The following is a 17,018-nucleotide window of genomic DNA, read 5'->3' on the forward strand; positions in this document are numbered from 1 at the left end:
GATTCAGTGTCCTGATTCCTTGCTTTATGTTGTTTGAGCCTTACTGGCTAATAGCCCCATACTTGTAATTAACCCTATAAAACCTCATGTGCACGTCTTGGAGGTGCTCAGAGCTTCGGAACAGAAGCCCCTCTGACCCCGCCAGTGTAGTAAATCTCAGTACTCCAACCCTCTGAGTGATTCTTGTTTCTTGGCTGGCCTATTGTTTCCATAACAACACAAGCGATAATGCCCGTGAGATAAATCTGCGGTGGCTGCTGGCAGGTCCCCATGTCTCACGTGGGAAAATCTGAAACATCCTTCTCACCACTCAGAGTCATCCTCAGCCCACACCACCCCTCCCGCTGTTAAATACAGGAGCACAGGCAGGGCCAGGCCTTCGCTGTCTATGTGTCATCACAGTGAGACAGGATGGAAGGGGGCAGAGCACAGCCATTCAAGGAAGGCCACAGCAATTAACATCAAAATGGTGAAGGATTCAACCCCCAACATGCCTTGAGGCTCAGGATGAAGAGATTTAACTTCTAGCAGATCTTGAGCTTCAGTAAACACCTTGTAATAGTAACATGGTGAATAACACGCCCCCAGGCACCGTGGGAGTCCCAAGGCTAGCCACAAAAGGTCACAGGGTGGGAAGTGGCCAACTCCCTGGGAATCCCAGCCCCTTGCCCTAAGGCTGGTCCTTCTACTTATTAGCATATGAAACCGCCAAGCCCAAGAAAACCAGCAACACAGCGCCACCTCGTGGTCACCACTCTCTCTCCCTCTTCTGAGAAGGCCCACACTCTGTCTGTGGAGTGTGTACCTACTTTTAATCTGAGCATCCAACCCCCAAACCTCGTGACCTTTCTCTTGCATTTCAATGTATCTCTCTGAATAAATCTACATTTACTCAACACTGGCTTGCTCTTGAATTCTTTACTGCACAAAGCTAAGGAACAAAATCTGGTGGGGCAAATCCCAGAGGCTCAACCAAAGCCTGGGACACAGCCCTGCTCATGCCCAACGTTTTTTATTCTTGTATCAACAGGACTGGGCTGTGAAGGGAGGTCTGAGGCCCCAGCTAAGGTACAGAAGCAGCCCCCAGGGCTCAAATTGGTGGGCAGGCCCTCCCCCAGCAGGGGCTTGGGGTCGGCCCGGTTCTCTGTGGTTCTCTTTTGGGTTGACTCCCCAGCCAGAGAGCGTTCTCCTAGGCCTGTCTCCACAAAACCCTTCTCTCCAAAATACAAGCACATCATGTCACAATCCTCTTGTTCAACCAGGAGATATTCAGCCCACTTTTTCCTTCCCCAGTAAAGTACCCAACTGTCCTCCCTCCCATCCCACCACTTCTTTCTTTGTGAGAACTCTGCACTCGCCACACACCATCCTGAACGCAGGTGCCTTGCTGGCTGGGGCCAAGATGTTTCAATCTCACACAGCCTGCATCCGTTCACTTTCCCCTTGTTACCTTAAAAAAGCCTTTCCTGAGTCACCCACCCCTCTGATTCTGAACATCACAAAGTGCTGAGGTTGCAGTCACTGCATACCTCCCAGGTTTTGGCAAGGTTTCCTTCGCAAGATCTTCATTAAGGAGCTGCATCAAGAACTTTAAAGAGGCTAGTCTTACATCTGAGCGGAGGAGCCTGCATAAAATTTAAATGTCTTTGAAGGGAAAGTTAACCACGGACAGAGAGGTCGCAGGTCCTAGTCAACAGTGTCATGAGGCAAAATGTTCTTCCAAGGCTCAGAGTGGCTTCTGAACACGGAGTCGGCAGGGAGGAGGTGACAGGCAGTGAGTGGGACGAGTGACACAGGGTACACTCCCCTAGCTGGGGAAGAATAGATTTTTTTTCTAGTTTTCCAATTTCTTACAACCTTTTTCTCTTATTGTCACATACCATTTCCTACGAATTAAGTATATCAATGTTAGTCATTTGGGCCGCTTGGGAGAAGCTACAGGATGCCATTCACAGGGCTGGGACATGACAGCCACACCAGTCTACGTTGAAAGACCATTGGGGGCATTTCCAAGGTAATCACGGGCATGCAGCAAACTCCCCAGCTTCAATGACTTCATCTCAAAGGTGGGGCCAATAAAACTACCAAGCAAAGTGCGTGATGATTATGGCCGACACCTGTTTACTAGGTAAGATCCCGTGACAGCTGCCGCTTAATGGGGAATGAGTATGATTTACAAGGCCCAGTCTACCTGGTCACACGCGCCCTGCCTTCCTGCCTTGGTGCAGCAGCACAGTTTAGCTGAGATGAACGCCCCCAGAGCAGCCCCGACGGGAAAGCTGCCAGCGCTGCATGGCGAGGCCTGTTCCTGTCCTTCTCAGAGCTGATCACAGTTTACTGTCGTCTGTTTTTATGTTTGTCCCTTTTGTAACTGCCTCTCCTCCTGAGCTTTTGCTCAAGCAGCACAGGGCCAGATGTGTCTTGCGGCCTGCCGGATATTCTGGGCATGGAAACAGCCGACCCCACATCTAGCTCTGGTGCTGAACGGAGAGGGCAGAAGGCCCAGGGGTCCATGCTGAACCGAAGACCCTGCACCCAAAATTATGGTCTGACTTTGGGCAAATTACACAGTCTTCTTTACCCTGAAATTCCTCATCTGTCCATGAAAATAACTGCTCATGGCACAGAGTTACAAGGATTAAAGGAAATCACCAAATTCACAACCTAGCCAAGGGGCTACCAGTGCATCCTCAACAGACAAATGCTGCCTTTACGGCTCTGACACACGCTAAGCTGGGCGGACGGACACAGTGAACACTGCTAAGTGCCAGTGTGTTAAGTGCTTCATGTGTGATATAATACTCTTTAGAACTTACAACAACTCCAGGAAGAAACGAATATTATCGTGCCCATTTCACAGATTCACCAACAGGTTAAGAGAGGTTACATTCCAGTCCAAGTCCCTATGGTTAGGAAATGGCGATTTGAACCTGAATCTGGGCCGAGGCCTGGGCTCAATCTCTCTCCCATCCACCTGACAACTTGCCTATGAATTCCACCTGTCCAATACACAAGTTTGCAGCCGGCCAGCTCTTAAATGCAATGTGTGCCACCGTTTGTCAATGTGGGTTAATGACCATAAACTGTTCTCAGAAACCACTACAGTAAAGAAAGGTGGACGTAAGGAATTCTGCCTTGCGTTCTCCTGTAATGTGCAGAAACCCGTCCCTACACCACCAAATCCAAGTGTATGCTTCCTCCATGTATATGTTTGCACTCGGCTTATTAAAGTAGAAGGTACCTGCAGTAATTCCATCTCGGTTGCTTTCCAAGGTTGCAGATTATCCATAATCAGTCCGTGAACAAAAATACTACAGTGTGAATTAAAGTACTGCAACCATGTCAGTAAACAAAGAATGCTGAAACCAAGTAATTAGTGGCTGCTGCCACCTCCCAGCAAGGACAGGACTGCAGCCCAGCCGCTGCAGCAACTCACAATGGTGCCCTCTGAACAGACTCAGTAAGAAAGGACAGGATACTGGCCCTAGATAGCTAGGTGCTTGCCAAAGGAATGAATTCAATGACCCATATGTTTGCTTCCTCCCATACATAGAAAAGCACTAAATTCTTGAGCTTGAGATACCTGGCTTTCTTTAGATAACAAGCAATCTTTTATTGTTCCCACTACCTGGCCTTTGTTGTAAAGCTCCTATATATCCTAGCTCCTCCCCTACCTCTTGGGAGCAGTCCCTCAGAGTGATCTGAGAGGCTGCCATTCAGGCTCCAGTCCTCCCGCCAAATAAAACATAAGTCTTAAATTTTAGGCTGAACGATTATTTCAGTTAAGTCCCAGAATAAACACAACTCATCAATTCTGTAATGTAACACACTGGATCAGGAACCAAATGCGTGCTCTAGCCCCGAAAAACTACGGGTCCCTCGTTCTTCCTGTCATTATACAATCCCACCAGAACTCATTAATTTGCTGCCTGCTCACTTGGCAACCAAACTCAGAGAAGAGTCAACTCAACAGAGCGCCCTGCTTGGGAGAACCCCCGTAGAAGCACTGCAGCCTGCCTGCCCTCCCGCACGCTCTGCTGACCCTTGGTGTCCTCCGTGGAGACCAGGCCAACAGAGCTGCTCCAACAGCTGCAAACTCCCACATATTAAATAAAAGCATTTTATTTTATACTATATGTTACGTATATACCCATCTCTGAAAACAGCTTTGCCAGAAGCCCAAATCTTCAACATTAATCTGCAAAGGCAAATCCGGTCCCCAAGGGAAAGCACGTTTTAAGACAATTCTAAGGCCTCCAAAGTCCTCTCCAGGACCGTCAACAAAACTGCCTGCAGGTCTGCAGCTGCAGGTGGTTACATGTCTATCTTTAAGGCAACCCCTTTCTGCCCTCGGGAATTACAATGTCCCTCTACGCCTCCCTTCTCAGGGTAAGAGCAGCCGCTGCAGAACCTTGCAGGGAAGCACTGACAGGACTGGACAAAAGGATCAGAACTAAGCTAAGCCTTATGATGACACGAGCTTGTCACTGTGTCACTTTACAGATGAAGATATATATAGAGAGAGGTGGGGTGATATTGCTCAAAGTCACACAGCTAATAAGTGGCAAAGTTTATAACTCTGCTCCTCCCTCCGGCGTGACGCCCCAGCTGGGACCCCCCCAGGGTTCTCTCGTGCCTGCCTGAGCAGTCCTTTCCTGTCACTCATAACCCACCACAGGGTCTGTCCCTAGACTGCCTTTTCGGCATCTTTTCCCTCCGGTTTCACAGAAACAATGCTGCTCGGGGCACTGTATGACTTCCGGCTCCCCAAAACCTCCGTGCTCAGGCTGGTCTTGCCTGTGCATCCAGCCCCCTGCTCAGAGGCTCTTCCTCCCCTGCAGGAGGACGTTTCCACTCTCCGCAGGGACACCCCCTCAGGGGAGCCCTCTTCTCGCCCTCAGCACGGCAGGTGTCCCAGGCCACATCCCGAGCTGCCCCATCAAGACTGGGGGTGCCCAGGTCTGCTAATCAGACCAGCAGCCTCAGACCGAGGCATTATTCCCGGGCCACCCTGCAAACCTAACTGCCCGCCTCACAGCCCCCAGCCAGCAGGTCACCTGGAAGTCACAGCAAGTGCCCCACCCAATCCAGAAGCTTCTTCATTTGCCAGTACCGCTGATGACTGGTCTCCAACCTTTGGTAAGTTTCGCACAAAATAGCAGCTTCCACTGTGAAGCAGGGGGTTTCACTTCTGCTCCCCATCCTTACTGGAAACATCAAGGGAAACCAAAAAGCCTTTTCTCAACCCTTTTCTGATGACACCCCCCTACCCACAATACTCACATGATCAAGAGCTTTCGATCCACGTGATTTTGTTTCCCTTACGCTAAGTGGCTCAAAACACTGGGATTCTTTCTTTTATGAGGGTATTTATACTCAGTTTCTCGGCTTTAATCTGTTTTTGTCTCTCTCTTCATTATCCCAAGCAGTTACCACTTCTTATTTCCTTCAGCAGCCTCCCTCCCAACATCTAGTCTAGGAAATCAGCTGTGATGAGGGGCATGGGGGCAGTCACAGAAGATGCAACTAAGGCACAGAGAGGCTACATAATTTGCCCAAGAAGATCAGCTTCAACCCCCAACATTGTGTGTCACGTCCCTCTGTTTAACTCTTATGCTAAGCAAGCTAACTTTTTGTAGACTATGGTTATAAACAGATGAGGTATCAAAATACATACAAGGACACACATCAACTCTAAGATGTTCATTAACTCCACTATTTTGTTTCTATTTGTTTTATTTCTATTAAAAAAAATTAAGAACCTCTGCAGTCAATATAGCAAAATGTTACTGGGTTTTAATCCAGAATATAGAGGTGTTAAGTGTGTCATTACTCATACTTATTTGTACGTTCACAAGAAAAAATGATTTGAAGGTCTCTCTCCCCTCCCCCCTACTCACTACTGGCTCTCACCAGAGCTCCCAGACCACACATCTAACAGCTTTTCACTTTACCCACAGCTGAACCCATCAGTTTTCCCCCAGAGCTCCCTCTGTAGCTTTCCCTCCACAGATCAAAGCAGGACCATCATTTACCTCATGAATCCACCCAGAAACCTGTGCCTTACTTCATCCTACCTTCACAGACAGCATTCATCCTGTCCTTTTTACCATCTAAACATGCCTAAAATCTGTTCGCTTTTACCCACTGACCGCCCCACCGCTCAAGTGAAGCCACCAACACTGCCCACCTGGACTCACGAGTCTCCCAAGTGGCCCCACAGCCGTTCTCCCTTACTTGAGACAAATGGGATTGTGTCACTCCTGCGCTTTTAGGACTTTTCAAATCCACTCTTCTTAGAAGAAACTCCAAATTCTTCACCTGGTGAAGGTGTTTGCCATGAAAGTGTCAGCTCAGGGAGGGTAGGACCCCCCTCCCCCTTGACCCTCCCCTTTCCCCAAGGCCCCGCCCTCTGTCACAGGGCTGGCTCAGGATAACCTGCTGAGCTACACCAGCCTGTATTCTAACCTGGTCTTTTGTTCTTAGCAAACTGCTTCACTTATCCATACAAATCCAAGGTAGATTTTAGATGTTAAGCTAGACTATTGATTAGGGGATTTTGCACTAGCAACCTGCAAGTATATGTTCTAATGATTCTGTCTTCTTAAACCCACACCCAGACTTAAGTAGTATTTGTGGAATGTCTTCAGAGTAAAACAGACTTTATGTTTTATAACATGAACAACCTGGACAGGGTCACAAATGGAACTACCTCACAAGTGACTGAAGACAGGTGAGAGGTATATAGCAACAGGTCACAAAGATGGTAAGAGCAAAGTTGTTTCTCCAACCCCCGAAATAATTCCTCAAAGAACTGAAAACTGAATTTTGAAAGTAAAATACTACCATATAAAGAAATAAATTAATTAATCCTCTTCATCTGGATTTCAAGATCTGACTCCAGAATTTTTAGCAGGCCATACTGAATCCTAGCACAGACAAATCAGATGGACTAGTGGTGAGTAAGTTCCAGGAAAACTGCAGTAATTCCTCCACATGTAAAAGGACATACACTCAACTGTCGAAGGTGAAAGTAAACCGAATTCTGGAGAAATTCGGAAGCTTTCAGGCTCTGCTTCTGAATGGCAAGGACACGGACAGCTTGGAAGCATGCTTCTAACTCAGTCACCGGCATTCTTACACTGCAGGGGGAAAAGGAGGCCCTCAGTAAAGAGCAGAGGTGTTCCTGTCGTGTCTCTCAGGCCGTGCCTCGGGGACTCAGTGCCCTGCAGCAGCCCGGCTCCAGGCGAGGACCAGCAGTGTGGCCCACCCAAGCAGGAAGGGCACTGTGCTAGAGAAAGCCCATCCCCAATGGGGGCAAGAGGAGCTGGTGGGTTTGTGTGAACCTATAAATGCCCACAGAAATATGCCTGCATTCATTCAAGTGATACAAACAACAGTAGCAGGCTATTAAACAAAATTTCAATTCTCAGTGTTAATTTTACCACTCCTTTCCCCTTGTCCCCTGAACTCTGAGACAGGCTTAGGCTCTCTCACACCTGCAGCTCTGATGCAACAGTTGTGGAGTCATTTTACTTTGCTGCAAGTGTCTTCACTCCCCGTGTCGCTGTGACTGTCATCTCTTAACACAGTCAGAAGTCTTCCTGGATCTCTCCCTGAGTTCCTTGCTCCTGCTTCTCAGATCCTAAGATAAAGAACAAGTGAAGGCACATGACCAGAAAAGACACTGTGGACTTGATCAAAGTCCTCAGTGAACCCCTAGGTGAGTGCCGCCCACCCCTTACCTTCGATTCTCAAGGTTCTGCCCAGGGTGACATCCAGACAGGAGAGAGTCTTGGGCCAATTAAAAGCTGTGTAGCTTGGGTGCGGGAACAAGTGCAGGAGCTGGTACCCTCCCCATCTCTGCTCCTCTCTCTCCCGAGGCCCCGCTGCCAGGCCCCCAGGCTCCCTGATCTTCTGTCCTCTTCTACTCTACTCCAAGCACTTTTCCTCTTCCTGTATTCCCTGATTATCCCCAACTGGAGTGATTTTTCCACCACAGTATCTGAAAAAATTTCCTGCAGCTGAAAAAGGTCTCCAGAGGTCAATGCCCATATGGTGGTTCCTGAAGAGAGCCCCTGGCTAGGGGGACCCTCGCCAGCAGTCATGGGGCATCAGACATGTTGCAGGGCAGCCACCCCCAACAAGAGTTTGCTGTGACCCCAAGGCACGCACAGAATCCCTGCTCACATAACTGTAGTTGGCCCACTTATCCGTTATTAAGAAGCAAAAAAAAAAATTGCTCATGTTTCTTACTAAAACTATTTATGAGGTGGAAAAAGAAATTGTAATAGAAAAGAACAATTTTGACTCCATGTTAGATGTGTTCCTTTGGCTTTAAACCTGTGCCGTGTTTTCTAGGATCAGACATGATAGCTCTGCACCTTTTGTAAAAAAAGTTGCCTTTAGCCTGAAATATCCAGAAGAGCCTATTCTCTGGGCTCTAATCTTTAAGGATGTTATCTCTTCTGCACTTATGTAGAGATGGCAAGTTGCAAAATAGAGAATAACCTTTGTGTTTTTTTGAAGGTTTTACAGGGGAAACATGATTTGACCCACATGGACAGCTGCAAGAACAAAGGATTCCAATGACAAACAATTTGTACAGCAAGAAGTTTGCAACAACCAACCACACACCCACCTCTTTTTATTATAAAAGGAGACTGAATTCTGACATGGGGAAGAGGGTTCTCCAGGATATCAGTATGCCATCTTCTGGGTCTGCCAGCCTTTCAAATAAAGTCACTATTCCTTGCTCCAACACCTCATCTCCCGATTTATTGGCCTGTCATGCAGCAAGCAGAATGAGTTTGGACTTGGTAACAAAATGACTGCATTGGAGGTACTATGTCTCCACTGTTTCCTCATTTCCAGTATGTCACAACCTATCAATTTTATATGCTGTTTAACAACACAACCAAAAAACCTATCATAGGGAATTGATTCCACGGAAATAAGATTATTTCTACTCCTTCAGAACTTTTTTTCTTTTCTATGTTATTTTGTTTTGCTTATTGAAATGAAAATAAAGTCAAATCATTTAATTTCACGTATTTTTGTTATAGCTACATATTGTAAATACTACAAAGATATTTAAATTTCAATAAAAATTGTTCCTATATTAGTATAAATATATATACACAACCAATGCAAATTAGGAAAGGAGTGGATACTTACTAAAATTCCACTGCACATCCAGTCTTTTATTATCCAGGGGTCCCCCACCCCATTCTCACTGCCGAGTCCCTTAGTAATCAACTACCAAGGCACCAGAATAGAACCACGTGATCAGCATTTTAGGTATAAATGAGGGAATTATCTCATTCAATTCTAAAACAAAAACCTTAAAATAAATACTGAACTTATTTACAAAGAAAATTGGACACAAAAAAGTACAGTTTCTTCCCCAAGGTCACAAAGCTTATAACTGGTAAAGGCAAGACTTGAACTCATCTGCCTGATTCTAAATATTAAGGTGGAAATACCATTCGACTGTGGAGGGTCCAGCAGCATAGCCTATCACCCTTTGTTCAGATCTATCCTTAGACAGCCTGAGACAGCATCCCATTCCTTTGGGACTCAAGGGCAAATGATAACAATAAGGATTTTAGATTCAGTAGTTTCTTAGGTCTCATTTATATAAAGTGTCAGCAGGTCAGCAGAAAACTCTGGGAAATATAAGTGGGTCCAGAGCTTTTTGCTGATTAGAAACTCAATCTATCAGGACAGAGTGACCTTCCCATGAGAGGCCACATGGACATAAACTAAAAGCAGCTGAACAATGAAATCTAGCAAGACCCTGGAACTCAAGCAAGAAGGATCCCTGCCATCCCCCGCCCAGTTGCCCCTTCCCCCACGTGGACACGATGGCAGGAGACCCAGGTTCTTGTCCAAGTTACACCATCATGGATTCTCACCCATAAAAAGTTACGACTCTATTCTCTCTTAAGTCTTTTCCAACTCAAATATAATGACACAAATATCTCAGCAGAATGTCTATGTCTCCACTTCCTCTCTTCATTTATGAGAATATATCTATGGCCACAAAGCAAAAATCCAATTAAAAACACCATGCACGAAGCCTGGTGAAATTCTGTGTAAGAGACATTGCTCTTATGCTCAGTGAATGAAAACTCAGAAAAAGTGTTCCTTCTCCCTCTGCAGGTGGGAGGTAGGCTGATTATGTGTGTGTGCGCGTGTGCGTGTGCGTGTGTGTGTGTAAATCAAATATGAATTCTGGGATGTGTATAGAATTTTTTTTAATGTTACTGTCGTTTCATGAGGATAAGCCAACCTTTAAAGTAATTTGAATCTACTGTTCTGAGAGAGACTCAGGCTCTTTTGTTGGAGGAGTGGAAAGGAAAGGAGGAAAGAAGTAAATGAAACAAAGGAGTAAATATACTGCTAGGGAAAGGCAAGACATCAATTTTTTTCCTACTTGCATCACACACATATTAGGGACTGGCTTTCCCCCATGACTTGTCAAGCACTGAGTTGCAGAAGAAGAGGCGGTAGCCCATTTCTCTCTGACCTTATGACTGTACGTGGCATCTTATAGACACAAATCATTTACCCTGATCAAACACTCTAGCAGCAGGCCGTAATTCTCCTATTTTGAGAGACAAGAAAACAGTTCAAAGAGGGTATATAACTTGACAAAAGTCAGAGGACCAGTAAACAAGAGAGGATGAATTCAAACTCAGATCTGAATGCAGAGTCTGATCTTCCCACTCCCAGGACTGGAAAATCCTTAACATACAGGCTTCCCAGCTCCCCTGCAGTGTTCCTGGCACCAAGCATTTCCCATGGTAGTGGTCACCAGTTCTCACAGACACAGCGCTCTGTGCAGCCAATGACCTCCATCAAACCTTGATCATCTACCTGCCTCGCCCACCAGGCTTCAACATACAGGCTGGAAAGCTGGCTTTCAAGTGCATACAAAGCCACCCCCGGTCTAACCTTGGCTCTTCTGAGGCTTCTCCAGCCTAAAGGCAACCATGAAAGTGCTCACAGTTTGTCCATGAGCCACACTACCTCTCCCCACAAGTCTCCCTACTTATACTACTTAGCTATGACCATTTTGAGAATCTTGGAAACACATTTTTAAAAACAGAAAAGAAAGGATTCTGGAACAAGTACTTAATACTTACAAATTTAAATGACAAGTTACAAAGTGAGTATTTACAAACCGAATCTGCCATCCTAGTTGTCAGCGTAAACAGTTAAAAAATATAATAGCAAAAAATTCTCACTTACAAAATTAACAAAAACATCAACAATAATCTGGAATAAACTCAAAAGAACAATGTCAATGTTGTACATGCAGAAACTACAGGACTGTACTGAGGAGTAATGTAAGAGATGTGAATGTAGAGACATCAACATATTGTATGGAGGAAAGCAATTTTGTAAAGATGTAAGTTCTCCTAAACATAATTCAAAACTTACTAAAAAATCCCATGAAAACCCTTATCTGTTTTTTTTAACTTGAAAAAAGTATTTTAGAATTCTTCAGGAATAATGATGTCATAATACTAGCGAAGAAAATTTGAGATGGAAAAAAGAATCCAAAAAAATCGCACTGTCAGATATTCAATAAGTTTTTACAATATGTAAGATATAGCGCTGGAGTAAGAAAGTAAGATCCACAGAAAAAAACCGTGAGCTCAAAAAGAGACTCTAGTGTATATAAGTATTTTGTACATGTGGGATTTCAAATCAAAGGGCAAAGTATGAATTCAATAATTGTCTTGGGACAATCAGAGAACCACCTGGAAAGAAGAAATTCTATTCCAGTCATAATGACCACAAGAAAAATTACAGATACTGATGTAAATATTAAAAAGTAGTAATAAGAGCAAATGCAACCCTTTGCTCATATTAATTCAACTTCTCCTCAGTATGACAAGTACCATTATCATCTCCATCTTAGAGATTAAAAAAGCCTACAGAAGAGATTTATACCATTATAAGAATGTATTTCTAAGAATAATATCAAGGATAAAACCAAAAAGAAGACATTTACTATCTTTAGTTTATTCTGGGCCAAAACAAAAATAAACCTACTGAACAAAATGAAAGGCAAGAAATGACAAGAAGAAGCTCTGTGAAACATGTTGATGAAGACAAGGGGTTAATGTTGATAACATACAAAGAGCTGTCACAAAGCAACAAGTAGCTCCCTCACTTAAATGTTTGCAAAGGACAAAAGGGATCATTCACTTTTTGAAAATCAGATGGCTAATGAGTGAATAATGCTCAATACTTCACTGGTCATCAAATGCAAACTAAAACAATGAAAAAGCACTTTGGCTCATCATATTGCCAAATATTTTTCAAAGATATTCTAGCTAGTGTCCATCTGTGGGAGAAAAAACTGTGAGCAACCTTTTTGGAGGACGACATGTCAATGGATATGTAAACTCTGAAAAACGTGTGTACACACAGGCTGAACTCCACTTTTAGGAATCGTTTCATTTAGAAAAAGAATCAGTTCAAAAAGATGTACTCATCAGAGCATTTACACAGTACTGGTCACAATGGTGGGAAGAAAAGCTGAAGTGAAATCATATCTAGCGATAGAGAATTGTTTACATAAGTTATTCTACATCTTTTCATTCCCCACTGGAGAAGGAATTTCTAGAGTCACTTGAAAGGAGCCTGTGATGAATGTAAATGTCACATCCAGGGACTAAATTTCCAGAAGACTTAACTAAAGGAATACTCATACAAGATCATAGGAATGTCTGTACAAGAAGGATGCCAAACATCCTTTCTGACAGTGGAAAATAGAGAAAATTTAAGTGTCCACCATCAAGACAATGATGCGTTAAATCATGGCGAGCTGTGGGCACTGAGGGGGCCGGCATTTCCCCGTGGCCCAGGGCCTTGTCCACAGCACTCTCCCACCAAGTGTGTCCTTGCACAAGAGACCACACCTGCACATCGGTAGACACCTCCACTATATCTGAAAGGACCGGGTGAGTCTGGATTGGGAGGACGTCTATGACACACCCCTGAGTGAATAAAGCGTGCTGCAGAAAACATATACTATGGCCTCATTTTTCAATAAAGGATATATACGGACACATATACATAGATTTCTCATATACGTGTGTGTATATATATATATATATATATATATATAATAGGCATAAAGGTCATGAAATATATGCACCACATTGTCAACAGCTTTTACTCTCAGGAAATAAGGGGAAGGGAGGTAGGAGTCTTTCGGTACCACCGCAGTTCTCTTTTCAGTATTTCAGTTAAGTATACTTGGAACTTTTAAGTTTATGTAAGTCTGAAATATAATGGACGATGCCTCCACAAGACAGAATGCTGTACTGGTCATTAAAAATCACGCCATGGTAGATATAATATTGTAGAAAAACTTTCAATAAGCTGAATGGAAAATGGAGGTCTCCACACAGTAAACAGGCACAGAGTGATTGCTGGTTTTTATGACAGAGGTGATACACACTGACGAAAATAACAGAAAATAGATGTTAAAGTGTTAATTATTATCTCTGAGTAGCGGGACCAGGATAGCCTCTTTTGTCCCTTTTTTTCAGACTTATATTAAATACACATTATTTTTCATCTGAGAAAAGCAATTTTAGGTGTGCAGTACAACATATTGGAGAATAATACACGAGTACTTACAGAAACAAGTAACTAGGAGACACCGCAGCAGCGCCACACAGTGTAGAACGGGCGATCCTGAATAACACTGGCAGTTACATAAGGACCCACAAAGTGAGAGCACCTGCTTTCACAGGGCATGGTCCCCTTCTAGTTGTCATTTGTGTCTTCAGGGCTGAGGCAGTTCTGAGCACGGCCAGTGTCAGTGCTGGTGTCTGGATGGATGCCACGGGAGGTGAGGGCACCTGAAAGCGGAGAGGAAGAACAGAAATCATCCTCTGCCTTTTCTGACTTGTTTCCTTTTTACTTTAAAAGAGAGGCACAAATAAGATAAACTGTGAATCTTCCCTACTGAAATTTCAGTAATGAAACCATTTTTAAAGCCTTCAAAGCTTATGTTCTGCCTATAAGTGTCTTTTCAACAAAGCGTCATATTAATTAAATGATAATCAACTCAGTTAATTAACTCCCTTTTGAAATCTTCTATTAAAGAACATAAAATGCACTAAGTAAAATCAACACGCCTGCAGTGACTGGCTCAGCTGTCTTGACGATAGTGCAGTCAGCCCCCACCATCACGTGGCCCTGAGCTGATTCTGGTAAGAGAGCACGCTGCTGCCTCAGATGGAGAGAAACATTGAAAGCATTTTCTGAACTCTACAGCACTGACAAAACATAACTGACAAATCCTAGGCTTCTTTGAGGCTGTCATTTTCTGTTTCTGGCCAAAACCGTCAGTGAGCAGAACCACCCCATTCCCGAGCCATGAGACTCACATGGGAAGCAGTTTTGGAGAAATTTCCAGGTATAGAATGTAACCAACAATACATAGAACTCTGACAAAAGAAAAGATGAAATACTCTGATTTTGGAAGACACTCAAAATATTCTCCTAAGCCTTAGTAGCTGAAAAGGCTGGGCTTCTCCTCAGCCACTTATTTATTTCACAGCCAGTAAGCATCTCCCACAAAACCTGCTTTCCTGTGTCTGCTGGGAGCCTCAGGCACACACTTGCTTTCAATCTTGTAAGTCACAGGGCAGAGGTGTGTCTCTCACGTGTGCAACCCTCACACAGGCTCGCCTCCTAGCCTCACTGAACTTGGCCCCATTTTCTCACCTGTTTATTTGGTATCTGTTCTTCTGTAAGCTGCCTGAAATGCTTTTTGGAACAACTCAGAAGAATGAGTGGGTAGAGAAATAGACAGATGGACAGGTGAGAGTTGGGCAGATAAACAGAGAGACTCCAAGAAAAGGGGAACAAAGATAATTTCCTATGCAAAACCCTCTTCTAGTCAGGGAAGAAAACCACCACGGAGAAATGTGAAGAGGCAGGTAGCTTAGGACTGTTTCCTGGATTCCATGAAAAGTCACACCAAGAGATGAGAGGGTAGAACTATAAATAATAAAAGAAAAAAAGCACGCATGCTTGAAAAATATATCTACTATATGTACTTTCTAAAGAGTAGATTCAAATCAGCAGGGCCCAATAACACAATCCTTGGGTATTTACAGAAGTGACAATCCCATCCCCAAACCACGAGGCATCCCTTCGGAGCACTGAGAGTCTACACAGGGCGGTAATAAAGCCATCACCGGAAAAGCTATGCTATCCTGCACTCAGGAGGAACGAGCAGCTGTGCTCGGGCTGCCCAAGCGTGTCAATTACACCCCTCAGGACCTCTACAGGGGGGACGCCTATCGAACCCCGTCTCTGAAGGACAGAAAACAAGTCCGGGAAAAGCTAAGCCGACCTATCAGTTCTTCATCTCACAGGACTGGTCACTCCAGAGCAGGACTCGAACTCAGACCCACGTTTGTAACCACAGTACTACCGTGCTTTATGTGCTTTTTGTGTGTATAATACATTTGTTTCTGGCATGAAAGGATATTTAATAAATGTTTGGTTGTCTTGTCTATCTCATTAGCTCACAATCTTTATACTGTTGAATCGTACTCTTTTCCCTTGGAGAAAGAAACGGAAAGAGCTGGGGTCAGAATGAGGTGGGGCTCCATTCTTTATCTGGTACCTCATCTCATCCAAGTCCCCAACCAGGGAGAAGGAGCAAATGTTCTCTTCATCTTTTAAAGAGAGGGCTCCAGTGATGGTGACTTACTCAACTCCAAAACCAAGGCTGGGGGAAGGGCACATGCAGCAACCAGAGCAGTATCACCTGTAGGAAGGTGAAAACAGCTCACGGGAGGGCTCAGGGGGTCACCCTGATTTAATTTCAATCTATAAAAGAATACTACAGTCTAAAAATACTAGCATCCAATGGATTTGCTCTTTCTTGACATCTAGCAAGTTTCCAAAGCCCACATGAAACATTATCATGAACCAGTGAAAGGAATATTCCACAGACAGGGAAAATCAATGCCACAGGCAGGCTGAAAACCAGGCTGGAGGAAAGGAAGAGAAAGGACATAGTTAAGAAGAGGGGAAAGGCTGGGAAAAAGACATCATCACAAGGACTCTCAAGCATCATCATCATCCAACAATCATATAATCATTCATTCAAGAGAGTTACTGAGGTCCTATTTTGTGTAAGATTGTACAGCAGGTGAAGCAAGAGAGCAGCGTCCATGGTGGCAGCAAGTGGAGGGGCTCAAATACACTTCTGATCCCGGTACCTGGCACACTTGTCCTCAGTATAAAGGCAAAAAGATAAAGTAAAATAATACTATGTAAACTGAATGCATTGTTGAAAAAAAATTAAAGAAGTCCTAAATATCTGGACAGACACACCATGCACATTCCTGGATCACAAGACAGCGCTCTTGGGAGGGTAGTGCTCCCCAGAGTGATCCGTATAGTCAACATGGTCTCGATCACAATCCCAGCGGGCTCCTCTGCAGAAACTGATGAGCTGCTGCTACAATTCACATGGGAATTCGAGGGTCTCAGTAACCAAAACGTACTTGAAAAAGAAGAACAACTTTAGAGGACTTGTAATTCTCAATTTCAAATCTTACAACTGTATCTCCAGGTGAGATTAGAGGCCATTTTTAAGTTATTATTGTGTTTATCCATATTTTCTAAATTCTCTACAATGAATATTATCATTACAATAAGAAAAATAAAAAGTAAGGTATCTTTTAAAACATGCACACTGATTCATTCATTGGGAAAAAATATTTTAACTATAAAGAGGTAAACAAATATGTAGTGAAAAAGGACTAGTTAAAAGAAGAGTGCATTTACATTTTTCATAAATTGAAACTGAAAAGCACAAACACATCAAGTTTCTAGGGAGACCAATGCAACATATTAATAGTTATTTTCAAAAATTCTAATTGAACAATGAAAACTCAAGAAAGGGTAAATAGTGATTGACAGCCAAGTGCAAACACATGGAGAGCAAAGGCCTAGAAATCACA

The 17,018-nt window shown here is 43.9% G+C and overlaps 1 protein-coding gene across 7 annotated transcripts in view; it reads right to left on the minus strand.

Annotated features, from left to right (window-relative positions):
- LOC140689410 (trafficking protein particle complex subunit 9-like) overlaps positions 1-17,018 on the minus strand; it is a 90,887-nt gene that overhangs the window by 27,428 nt on the left and 46,441 nt on the right. For 4 of the 7 annotated variants that reach the window (XR_012064327.1, XR_012064325.1, XR_012064331.1 and 1 more), the window contains 2 exons: positions 16,387-16,558; positions 13,666-13,889 (listed from right to left, as the gene is read on the minus strand). The exons of 1 other annotated variant lie outside the window; for it this stretch is intronic. The gene's annotated coding sequence lies outside the window, so the exon portion shown is untranslated. Of the gene's footprint in view, positions 1-13,665; positions 13,890-16,386; positions 16,559-17,018 lie in introns of those variants that run through there. 2 more of the 7 variants (XR_012064328.1, XR_012064326.1) reach the window with 1 other exon arrangement.

The sequence above is a fragment of the Vicugna pacos genome, chromosome 26 (genome assembly GCF_048564905.1).
Source record: "Vicugna pacos chromosome 26, VicPac4, whole genome shotgun sequence".
Taxonomy (NCBI): domain Eukaryota; kingdom Metazoa; phylum Chordata; class Mammalia; order Artiodactyla; family Camelidae; genus Vicugna; species Vicugna pacos.